The sequence below is a fragment of the Dermochelys coriacea genome, chromosome 3, assembly GCF_009764565.3.
Source record: "Dermochelys coriacea isolate rDerCor1 chromosome 3, rDerCor1.pri.v4, whole genome shotgun sequence".
Taxonomy (NCBI): Eukaryota; Metazoa; Chordata; order Testudines; family Dermochelyidae; genus Dermochelys; species Dermochelys coriacea.
Genome location: NC_050070.1, coordinates 39364298 through 39375720, shown reverse-complemented (window position 1 = coordinate 39375720; position 11423 = coordinate 39364298).

Here is an 11423-nt window from a genome sequence, read left to right as displayed (position 1 = left end):
TTACAACTCTCTAAAAAGAAAAGGAGTACTTGTGGCACCTTAGAGACTAACAAATTTATTAGAGCATAAGCTTTCGTGAGCTACAGCTCACTTCATCACTTGCATCCGATGAAGTGAGCTGTAGCTCATGAAAGCTTATGCTCTAATAAATTTGTTAGTCTCTAAGGTGCCACAAGTACTCCTTTTCTTTTTGCGAATACAGACTAACACGGCTGCTACTATGAAACCTTACAACTCTCTGTGCATCTAAAATAATACCCTGAAACTGTTACTATCAGATAATGTGTTAAAATGGGGAACTATGTTATCCGAAGGAAAATAATAAATTGGAGTTAGCATTTTGAATAGTGTACAGAATAAAGTATGTCAATGATTATGAACAAGGCTAGGGAATGAAACTTCTCAATACTTCCCTTTGAAAGTTTTTCCCTTGGAATCTCCAGCAGTGGAAAAATTTCTGCAGAGAAGTGTTGGAAGAGGCAGAAGGGAGAGAAGAGTTTTTCACTCTATCCACTTCCTCAGATGTTGCCTTAGGTGAAAAACACAGCTGGCTTATAATCGTGACCAGAGAACTCAAGTCAAAATAGTAAATTCTCTTTACTGAAACACATTTTGGATCTTAGTGTTACCCGTTTGATTCTGTGTTAACTCATAGAGTTTGTAGAAGGGAAGAGGAAAACTCATGGTAAAACAAATTTGTGATTGGCAATATGTGCCTTCTTTTAAAGGGAGAAAATGAGGGGAGAGGGGGAGGAAGCAACCAGCTAACAGCAGAGATGTTAAGTACTGAAGAAGGGGAATTGCACTCTCTTAATAGACATATCCTGACCTATACAATAACCTCCATTTATCTCTGCTGTAGATTAGGATTCGGAGATATCCTCTTCCTTTCATGATACATAACTTAGAAAAAATGTACTTTAAAATATTGATTGTGTCAAACAGTGAAAAAACTAATTATATATAAAGCCTATTATAAAGGTTCCCTTTAGATAACTAAATTTCTCAACCAGGGGTCGACACCACCATGTTGTGCAACAGACACTTGACAAAATTACCATACCTAGTGACGGACATGGGGTGGGGGGAAAGGAGGAGGAGGTTATGTCATTCAGTCATTCAATTTTTTGAAAAATTACCACAGACCTCAAAATTGTTCACTTGTGTCCATGTACGGACATGTTGCTGACCCCTGTTCTCAACATGTATTGTCCACAGTGCATCAGAGAAAACCCTTTTTGCCATTAGTAAATGATAATTCAGTACCAAATATTATATGTAGCTTAAGAGTGTTCCTTGAACAAAAGAAAAAGAAAGTAAAAGTTAAAATACAACACACTTAGAAAAAACACAGTGAGTGCATGCACTCATCTGCTTCGGTCTACTTTGCTTAAGGATGACAGTGTTGGGTTTAGTCAGGTAAGAGAATCTTCAGAAATATTTTCTTATTCTGTGGCTATTTAATATATATGCATATATTTACCATTATTATTTTTAAATTTGTGAATGTGGTGATGCTGAAAGAGTACCAGGTTGGGAGACCAGGTAGTCACCTCTATTTATACAGACAAGGAGTACTACGTGAGAAACAGCAAAGTAAACCTTCTCCTCTCACTGTTCCATCAACATACCTCAATCCTGACCCAGAGAGAGCACATTTTAGGATAAGGAGTCTTCACTCTTGTAGGCCATTCAGAGCTCGGCCTCACTGCTGAGCCTGCTGCCCTCAGAGTTTGTGTCTCTAGGAGCTAGACGCAGACAGGCCTTACCAACTTGCAGTCACTATTGACCTTGCCTAGATTGGAAATGACAACCTGGAAGTGGAAGGTTCCATATTTTGTTCTGGGCTCCTGACTGCTGTTAATTGATAACAACAGAACAGTAAATCATACCTTTAGCCCAACTGTACAGGATGCAGAGCCTGAAGAAAGGACTGCCATATTTAGCATAAGGGCTAATGAGTGTTAAGACTGCTAAACCACTGCTTTGTAATTGGCCCAGTGCTGAAGAACTTTGATTATCGCTAATAAAAGCTCTGTAGATAAAAAACAGCCCTTGCTTTTTGGATGTGAAGGGGGAAATGAAGAAAGCAGCAGATGTCTATGACTGTTAACATGTGAACTCTCAAAGTGCTGTGGTACAGGAGGACTAATGTTAATAGATATCTTATGAAAGATACCCTTTAATATGGGGAACTGGTCACACAATTATGTGTACAGTACAACCAGATTTATGGGAACAGGTAACGTGTATGTTTTCTTATTTTTACGATTCCCTCAGGGAAGACTATAGGAAAGACTTTCTTTTAAAATTACCATTATTTGTGTTAAGGTATTGCCTAGAGGCACCAGCTGACACTGTGGCCCCATTTTGTTAGGCACTGTAGAAACACATGATAATAGACCATCTGAAGAGTTTACAGCCTAAATAGATAAGGTGGAGAAGGGGCTGATTTACTCCAGGTGGCACAGGTCAGTAGCAGAGCCAGGAATAGAATCCAGGTCTCTTGTGTTCCTGTCCAATGTCCAACCTATTAGAGCATGCTGCCTCTTGAAGAGCTGGACTCACTAATTAATGCATGGATGGGCTATTAAGGGAACAAGGTACTAGTAAAATGTACTGTTCCATCCAAAACAACAATATTTTGGATACTGCTGCAGCTTTCAGGTTCACATTATTTTGATTGATTCAAACTTGGTAATAATTTACATCAACCAGCAGCTTCACCTTTAATCTGGGAAATGAAAGACTGTCTTTAAGTTATGCATATAAAACTCTCTTCCCGCCCTTTATATGTTGTCTTAGCTTGAAATTTTTCAGGGTAAGAATCATGTTATATGTATTTGTATAGCATTTAGTACAATCAGGCCTTGATTCTGTGTGTGGTTTTGAATGCTTAGTATTAAATAAAAATAATAAGGTAGAACTAAATACAAATTCTTGCTTGTTTGCCTATTCCAAAATAAGGGGCTTGTTGGGGGAAAAAACAGTAAATATCTTGTTTAACCTACTTCAAGTTATGTTTATAAATAACACAAGGTCTAATTTTGATTAGACCTTTTATCTATGCTGTTTTGGATAAAAGTATTAACATTTAAATTAATAATTACTGTATAAATGTAGATGAATAGAACTAAGCTTAAATTAATGGATCATCCTCAGAACTATTTGACTCTAGTTAGAAAGAAAAAAGTGGAATTGAAGTATTGAATTCATGTTAGAACCCTAAGAAGGGAGTGAAGTCTTTTATTTTTTTCTTATTTTTTTTTTAGTATTGCCTTTACAATAAAAAAGTTCTGAGAAGGATTAAATGAGTAAATGCTGTTTTAAACAGTGATATCCCTAGAGACCCAAAGACCTTTGAACTACATAACCCTTAATCTTGTCAGAGGTCTGCATACTTCTTACAAACAGCTTTTGTTGTGAGCCATTCCCATCTTAATGTAAGCCTTTCCCCCCTCCCCCAAGGGAAATTCATCAAAAAACAAGTTTACAGCTCAATAGGAACATGTGTTATTCAAACAGTTCTTTTTGTTTGAAAAAAATTCTTGCCTTGCTTTTGGGGAATACAGTAAAAGCACATTCAGCAACCTGGAAATCGTGTTTTGCTACGTTCAAACCAAGCTCAAAGGTTCAAGTCCAGTTCTAAATCTAAAATCTAGCACTTTTGAATCAACTCCAAATTTGTGAAACAGATTACCTCATCGTGATTGAGCAGTTTTTCAGGTGCCAGGTGGCTCATGGTAAATTGCATATCTGAAGATCACAGACTGATCCAAAGGTATGAGTCACTTAGCATATTTGTTCAATGAAATATTACAAAAAACCCACTGAATATGCACAACATAATTACTGTAATAATGATTCAGTTTTATATATCTAGTAGTTTTTATTTTGTAATTTTTTCTCATTTCATTACTTGATTTTTATGTATATTGCTTTTTTGCTCAATACACTTCAGGGATGACGCTGCTCTGAGCCTTCCAAAAGTAAACTGATCCAGGATTGTTAGTCTCTAAGGTGCCACAAGTACTCCTTTTCTTGATCAGGATTGTCTTTCAGAATCAGCAGAAAGTGTTAGACAATAGTTACAAAAGATGTGAACTTCCTCATTCACTGAAGTGGAGTGTTGACCCTGAAACCCGATGATAAATGCTTAAATGTCAACATCATTAACTTTTTCCTCTATTGATCGTTCTAGCAGAAATGTCCATCCAATTGTGAGCTGTTCAGGGTGGGAATGGTCTCTTCTTATATGTTGGTATAATAGTAGAACAATGGGGCTTTGACTCTGGTTGGGGACATGGGAATGGAGAGCAGTATAAATCTTAACTCTGTCCTGTAGTGACACCAAGAGGGGAAAAACATGAAAAATGAATATCTGTAAAAATGAGATCACAAGCACTTTATTGTACTGATTTCATAGCATCACTGCAGGGCAGAGTTAAGGTTGCTCGTGTGCCTTAACGGTGCATTTCTGCACCTGAATATGTCTGGATTTCTTTTAAGTATAACCTTAACTCTGAATTTCCTGGGTTTGTAATGCATGATTCTGGGATAATTAGAGCATCCAAGCAAGATATTTTACCCTCAAATTACTGCTATGTACTGTCCACCGTAACTCCATGTTCAGCTAGTTTTTTGTTTGGAAGTAAACAAAGCTTGTGATTATCTACTCTTGTTGACTGCAGTGGCAGATATTGCAGGCGTGGGGATATAGAGCCAATAAGGAGCAGTACAATCCCTTAATTTGAGTTCCCTGCCTCCTACCCAGAAAGGGGGTATTGGTGGGGAAAGACAGATTTTTCCCCCCTGTGATTTGGCCCTTCAGTCAGTAGGGACACTATCATGAGCATCAGTTCCCTCTTGTTCTTTTACACTGCTTCCCCTCTTGTTCTTGGCTTCCGTACTCAATGTATGGTGCAGTGAGGGGATGTGGAGGACAGAGAAGGGAATCAGAAGGGAAGTTCAGACAAAGGTCAGGGAAATAGGAAATAGGAATCTGAAGAGGGGAGGTCCTACAGCAGCAACTATTTCTCCCATTTCCTCTGGCTGGTGGATATTCCTAACTACCATAGTCAGTCTAATTTCAACACTGGAAAGAAACTGGAGCAAAGTATTAAACAATCCATTTGTAAGCACCCTGAAGATAATGAGTAATGGCCAACATGGATTTGTCAAAAACCAGTCACGCCATACCAATCTAGCTTCCTTGTTTGACAGGGTACCTGGCTTAGTGGATGGAGGAAGCGATAGACATGATATATAGGGACTTTAGTAAGGTGTGATACAGTCCCACACGACATTCTTATTAGCAAACTAGGGAAATGTGATCTAGATGGAATTACTATAAGGTAGGTGCCCAGCTGGTTGAAGGATCTTACTTAATGAATAGTTATCAATGGTTCACTGTTGAACTGGGAGGACATATCAAGTGGGGTCCTCCAGGGGGCTATCTTGGGTACAATACTATTCAATATTTTCATTTAAGACTCAGATGATGGAGCGGAGAGTTTGCTTGTACAATTAGCATTTAACACCAGGCTGGGAGGCTGTAAGCACTTTGGAGGATAGATTAGAATTCAAAATGATCTTGTTATACTGGAGAATAAGTCTGAAACCAACAAAATTTTTCAGTTGTCTCATAATCAGCTGTAACATATTTATCACACACACACACACACAAAAGCAGAGGGTAAAAGGAAGGAAGATATGAGGACTCATTTAGATCAAAATCAAGATGTTGAGAACAAAATTAATAAAGAAATCAAAGGACATGAAGAGAAGAAATTCTTTAATCACCTACACACCAATGTTAGGAGCCTAGGGGCTAGTCTGAACACTGAACACTGAACACTTACATCAGCACAGCTATGTCTCTCAGGGGTGTGAAAAATGTCAACAGAAGAATTCATCCATCAACCTAGCTACTGACTCTTGGGGAGATGGACTAACTACAGCAACAGGAGAACCTCTTCTGTCACCATAGTGTGTATCTACTGTGCTGTATTTTAGTATTTTAAGTGTAGACATAGCCTAAATAATAAATGAAAGGAATTGGAGTTGCTAATTTGTGAGCAAAAATTTGTTCTAGTTAGTATTACTGAAACCTGGTGGGATGATTGCATGACCAGAGTGTAAAAATCAATGGTGACGATGTATTTAGGAATTTTAAGAGGGCAAAAGGCGAGGGGGAGAGCCACTGTATGTCAAAACTGGTATTATTTATTTCTGTGTCTTTGATAACTAAGAAGAAAGAGATCTTGAGTGCTTATGGATCAATGGCCTCACAGATAAGGCACAAGATGGGGTATTCGTTGGTGTCTGCTACAGCCCATCAAATCACACCAAGGAGCAGAATGACTGGCTTCTTATGCACCTATTTATAATTTATAGGGGAAAAAAGAGTGATGATGGGGGAACTTCAATTTGAGTGATATATGCTAGAGGTCTCATGCTGCCAAGACTAAAACATCCTTGGAATTTCCAAATATTATAGATGACAATGTCCTAATAATGTTGCATCCAACATGGGGGTTAAACCCCCATCTTTACAGATGAGGAACTGATCACAGAACTAAAGATTAATGATAGCTTAGATACAATGTCATGACTTAATCACATTTATATCATACAAACAAAATCAAGTTCAGACCAGTAATATTTATACTCAGTGCTTTAAAAGGACCAATTTCACAAAGCTGAAAACAATTATGAGCCAAATCAGCTGGGAGCAAGAATTTAATCAGAAAAAAATGTGAATGACAATTGGGAAATGTTTAAGAACATTTTACGAGAAGCCCAAAAGACCACAAATCCAGAATAAAGGAAGAAGGTTACATTGGTTAAAAAACTGACCTGGTTTAGAGGGGAAATGAAGGCAGCTAAAGAAAGTAAAAAATGTAACATAACTGGAAGAAAGAGGAAGTTGATAGTAATGAATATAATTTCAGAAGGAATTGTAGAAAATTGATAAGAGAAGCAAAGGGACACAAGGAGAACTCTAAGGGCAGCAATGTTAAAGACAATAAGGAGTTTTTGTAGGTATATTAGGAACAAAAAAAATCCTAACAATGGTATTGATCCATTAGCAGCTGGAAATGGTAAAATAATCAATAATAATCCAATAAAGACAGAAGTGTTCAATAAATATTTTTGGTTTTGTATTTGGGGCAAAACTGATGATATAATTATATCATATGATAACACTCTATTCCACTAGCATCTCACGACGATGTTCAATGGCATCTACTAAAACTGGACATTTTAAAATAAGCAGGTCTGGCTAACTTGCATCCAACAGTTTTAAAAAAGCTGGCTGAGGAGCTTGCTGGACAGTTAATGCTGATTTACACTAAGTCTTGGAACACCAGGGAAGTTCCAGAAGACTGGAAGAAAGCAAATGTGCCAATATACAAAAAGGGTCAACAGGTGACCTGGGTAATTACAGCCTTGTCACACTGATATCAATCCTGGGCAAGATAATGGAGCAGCTGATACAGGATTTGATTAATAAAGAATTAAAGGAGGGTAATATAATTAATGCCAATCAACATGTGTTTATGTAAAACAGATGCTATCAAACTAAATATTTTATAAGATTATTACTTTGGTTCACCAAAGATAATAGTATTTATGGATTATACTTAGGCTTTTCTAAGGCATTTGACTTGGTACTGCATGTCATTTTGATTAAAAAACTAGAATGATATAAAAGTAACATGGCCCACATTAAATTGATTAAAGGCTGGCTAAATGTAATTGTAAACAGGGAATCATCATTGAGCAGGTGTGTTTCTAGTGGGGTCCCACAGGTATCGGTTCTTAGTTCTCTGCTATTTAACATTTTTATGAATGTTTTATATGTTTTATGAAACATACAAGTCTCACTGATAAAGTTTGCAGATGACAAAAATTGGAGGAGTGGTAAATAATGAAGAGGACAGGTCCAAATTAGAGCAATTTGGATCATTGGGTAAGCTGGGCACAAGCAAATATGCATTTCAAAACAGCCAACTATAAATGTATTCATCTAGGAACAAAGAATGCAGCCATGTTTAGAGGATGGGGGACTGTAGCCTGGAAACAGTGACTCTGAAAAAGATTTGGGGGTCATGATGGACAGTCAGCTGAACATGAGCTCCCAGAGTGATGCAATGGCCAAAAGTACTAATGTGATCCTTGAGTAGGAGTAGAGAGGTTATATTACTTCTGTATTTGACACTGGTGCTACCACAGTTGGAATACTGTGCCCAGCTCTGGTGTCCACAATTCAAGAAGGATGTTTGTAAATTGGTGAGGGTTCAGAGAAGAGCCCTGAGAACATATTAAGGTCTAAAACTGACTGAAAAGAATTACAGGGGGATCTCACAAAACCGGGTGATTGGGCAACAAAATGGCAGATGAAATTCAACATTGATAAGTGCACAGTAATGCACACTGGAAAAAAATAATCCCAGTTACCCATATATAATGATGGGTTTTAGATTAGCTGTTACAACTCAAGAAAGATCTTGGAGTCACCATGGATAGTTCTCTGAAAACATCAACGCAGTGAGCAACAGCAGTCAAAAAGTCTAATAATATGTTAGGAACTATTAAGAAAGGATAGAAAATAAGTCAGAAAATATCACAATGCCACTATATAAATCCATACTGCTCCCATATGTTAAATACTGTGTCCAGTGCTTGTCATCCATCTCAGAAAGCTATTGTGCGACTGGAAAAGGTTCAGAGAGGAGCAACAAAGATGATTAATGGTTTGGAATGGTGTTCATACAAAGAGAGACTAAAAAAATTAGAACTGTTCATCTCAGAAAAGAGGTGACTAAGGTGACTAAGAGGAAATGATAGAGGTATATAAAATCATGAATGGTTTAGAAAAATTGCACAGAGAAGGATTATTTACTTTTCCCCACCATACAGAAACCAGGGGTCATCTGACAAAATTAATACCAGCAGGTTTAATACAAGCAGGACATAGTACTTTTCCCACACAGTACACAATTAACCTGTGGAACTCATAGGATGTTATGATGGCCTGAAGTATAATTGGATTAAAAGAAGAAATAGATACGTTCATAGAGGATAGGTCCATCAATGGCTCTTAGCCAAAATGCTCAGGGATACAACCCCAAGCTCAGGGCAACCTTCAACTTCTGCCTGCCAGAAGCCAGGAGGGGAAGATAGGGATGGATCACTCCATAATTGCTCTTTTCTGTACACTTCCCCTGAAGCTCTGGTATTGACCACTGTCTGAGATAGGATACTGGGCTAGATGGACCATTGGTCTCACCCAGTGTGGCAGTTCTTATGTTCTAATGATTAATTGAATAGAAAACATGCTTTGTAGTGATAGACTCAAGGAGTTCAATCTATTTAGCATAACAAAGAGAAGGTTAAGAAGGCAGCATGAAAACAGTCTGTAAATACCTACATGGGAAGCAAATATTTGATAATGTACTCTTCAGTCTAGCAGAAGAGAGTATAACATGATCCAGTGTCTGGAAGCTGAAGCTAGACAAATTCAGATTGGAAATAAGGCATACATTAATTAACCATTGGAACAATTTACCAAGTTTTGGCATGGATTCTCTGTCACTGACCATTTTTACATCAGGATTGGATGTTTTTCTAAAAGATCTGCTCTAGGATTTTTTTCAGGAGGAGGGAGCAGGAAGGGGTCTTTGGCCTACCTTTCACAGGAGGTTGGACTAGACGATCACAGTAGTTTCTTCTGGCCTTGGAATCTATATCATATTTTTCCAACGAGATATCCTTTCCTAAAGTCTAGAACAGAAGTGGACATCTGTGATAATGATAGGAAGAAACTTCTCCTAGGGGCTAGTTTTTCCATAGTTGCCACTTTGGGATTTCTTGCTCCGTCCTCCGAAGCATATGGCACTGGTCCTTGTCAGAGACAAAATAGTGAACCATATGAGCATCTGGTCTGAGCTAGTATCACACCTCCAAAAATGAAAATATTTCAGATTTGCCTCATACCCATGTATGCATTTGGCTCACTCTTGACTATAACTAGTTCACATAACCTTTTCATCAATTATTCTTTTAGACTCTAAGGGATAAAACAGTGGCAAAAGTAAAAATAAATTATAATGCTTTATACAAATTCTTCAATCTGGTGTTTTATTTCTTCAAAATATAGGTTTCAGAATTACACTAGCAATGCTAGCAGTCCAGGAACATTGTTAAACCTCTTTGGCAGCAAAAAAAATATATTTGCATATGCTGACATGTTAAAGGCCTCATTTAAAAGTTAGTGTGTTGAACCACCTGTCTGCAATTTCTTGGGAAAAAATAACAACTTTCTTGTGTCCTCCAATTTAATTGGGCATATGACATTTTTAAAGGCACTTCATTTTCTTTCCCTTTGATAAGAAAATGTCCATGGAAGGGTAAGATAAACTTTTCAAGGTGAACAGACAAAGCGGTGATATCAGGAGAAGTAAATTTTATACACTGACAGAAAAGTTGGCAGTTCTTTACTGTTAGTAAAAAGTATATATGTTTTATATATATCGTGTGAGTGTGTGCCAGACAGCATGCATCTTTGTATGTGCCTGTGTGTATATTACAATTGTATTATAGATATAAATTATATATAATATGCATATGTGAAAATAATGACATACAGTAAGATCTCTAAAGCTCAAAAAATCAGGGTGAAGTCTACCACTCTAGTCTTAATTCTCCCTGTTGTCATGCTTAGTTTTTCACTCAATATGATTATGTGACAGACGTGGTGAAAATATACAACATAAATATTAAGATTTTAATTTTCAGGGGTGTTGAAAATCCTGTCACATGTTGACTTTGTTGTGGGTTCTCTGCACCAATGAAAATTAGGCCCACAATCTGTAAAAAATAGGAATAGCTAAGAGTTCAAAACATTGTAGACTAGTTCCAACTAAAATAAAGAAAGTTGGCTTGTTACAAACTAACTACAACAAAAGCTACTTGGAAGTAGTATATTTTCATTATCCTGTATTTCTGAAATAGCTGTCTGACAACCCAGCCTCTCAGCAAGAATGGAGTGACAGATAAATAAACTTCTTGTTATTATATTCATCACATTGCTGGCTTTAAAGAGAACAGGTCACTGACACTTGAATCCAAGTGCAGTTCCATTTGTATTGTGGAGGGACCATACAAAAGGAGGCACCAGGCTAGTATGAAGTAAGCAACTTTCATAATCATAGAAATGTAATTTGCTTATGAGCTAAAATATCTCCCTTAACAACAAGGGAAATAAGGGCTCTTTTAGGGGGGAGTTTCACAACACAAACTTTTTGGAAACTAAAGAAAGTGTTACTGGAGTTGAACTGCACTAAGACAGGGGATCTGTTCGTGCTCTCATTAAAATCAATGACAAAACTGCTCCAGCAAAGAAATAACAAAGTGAT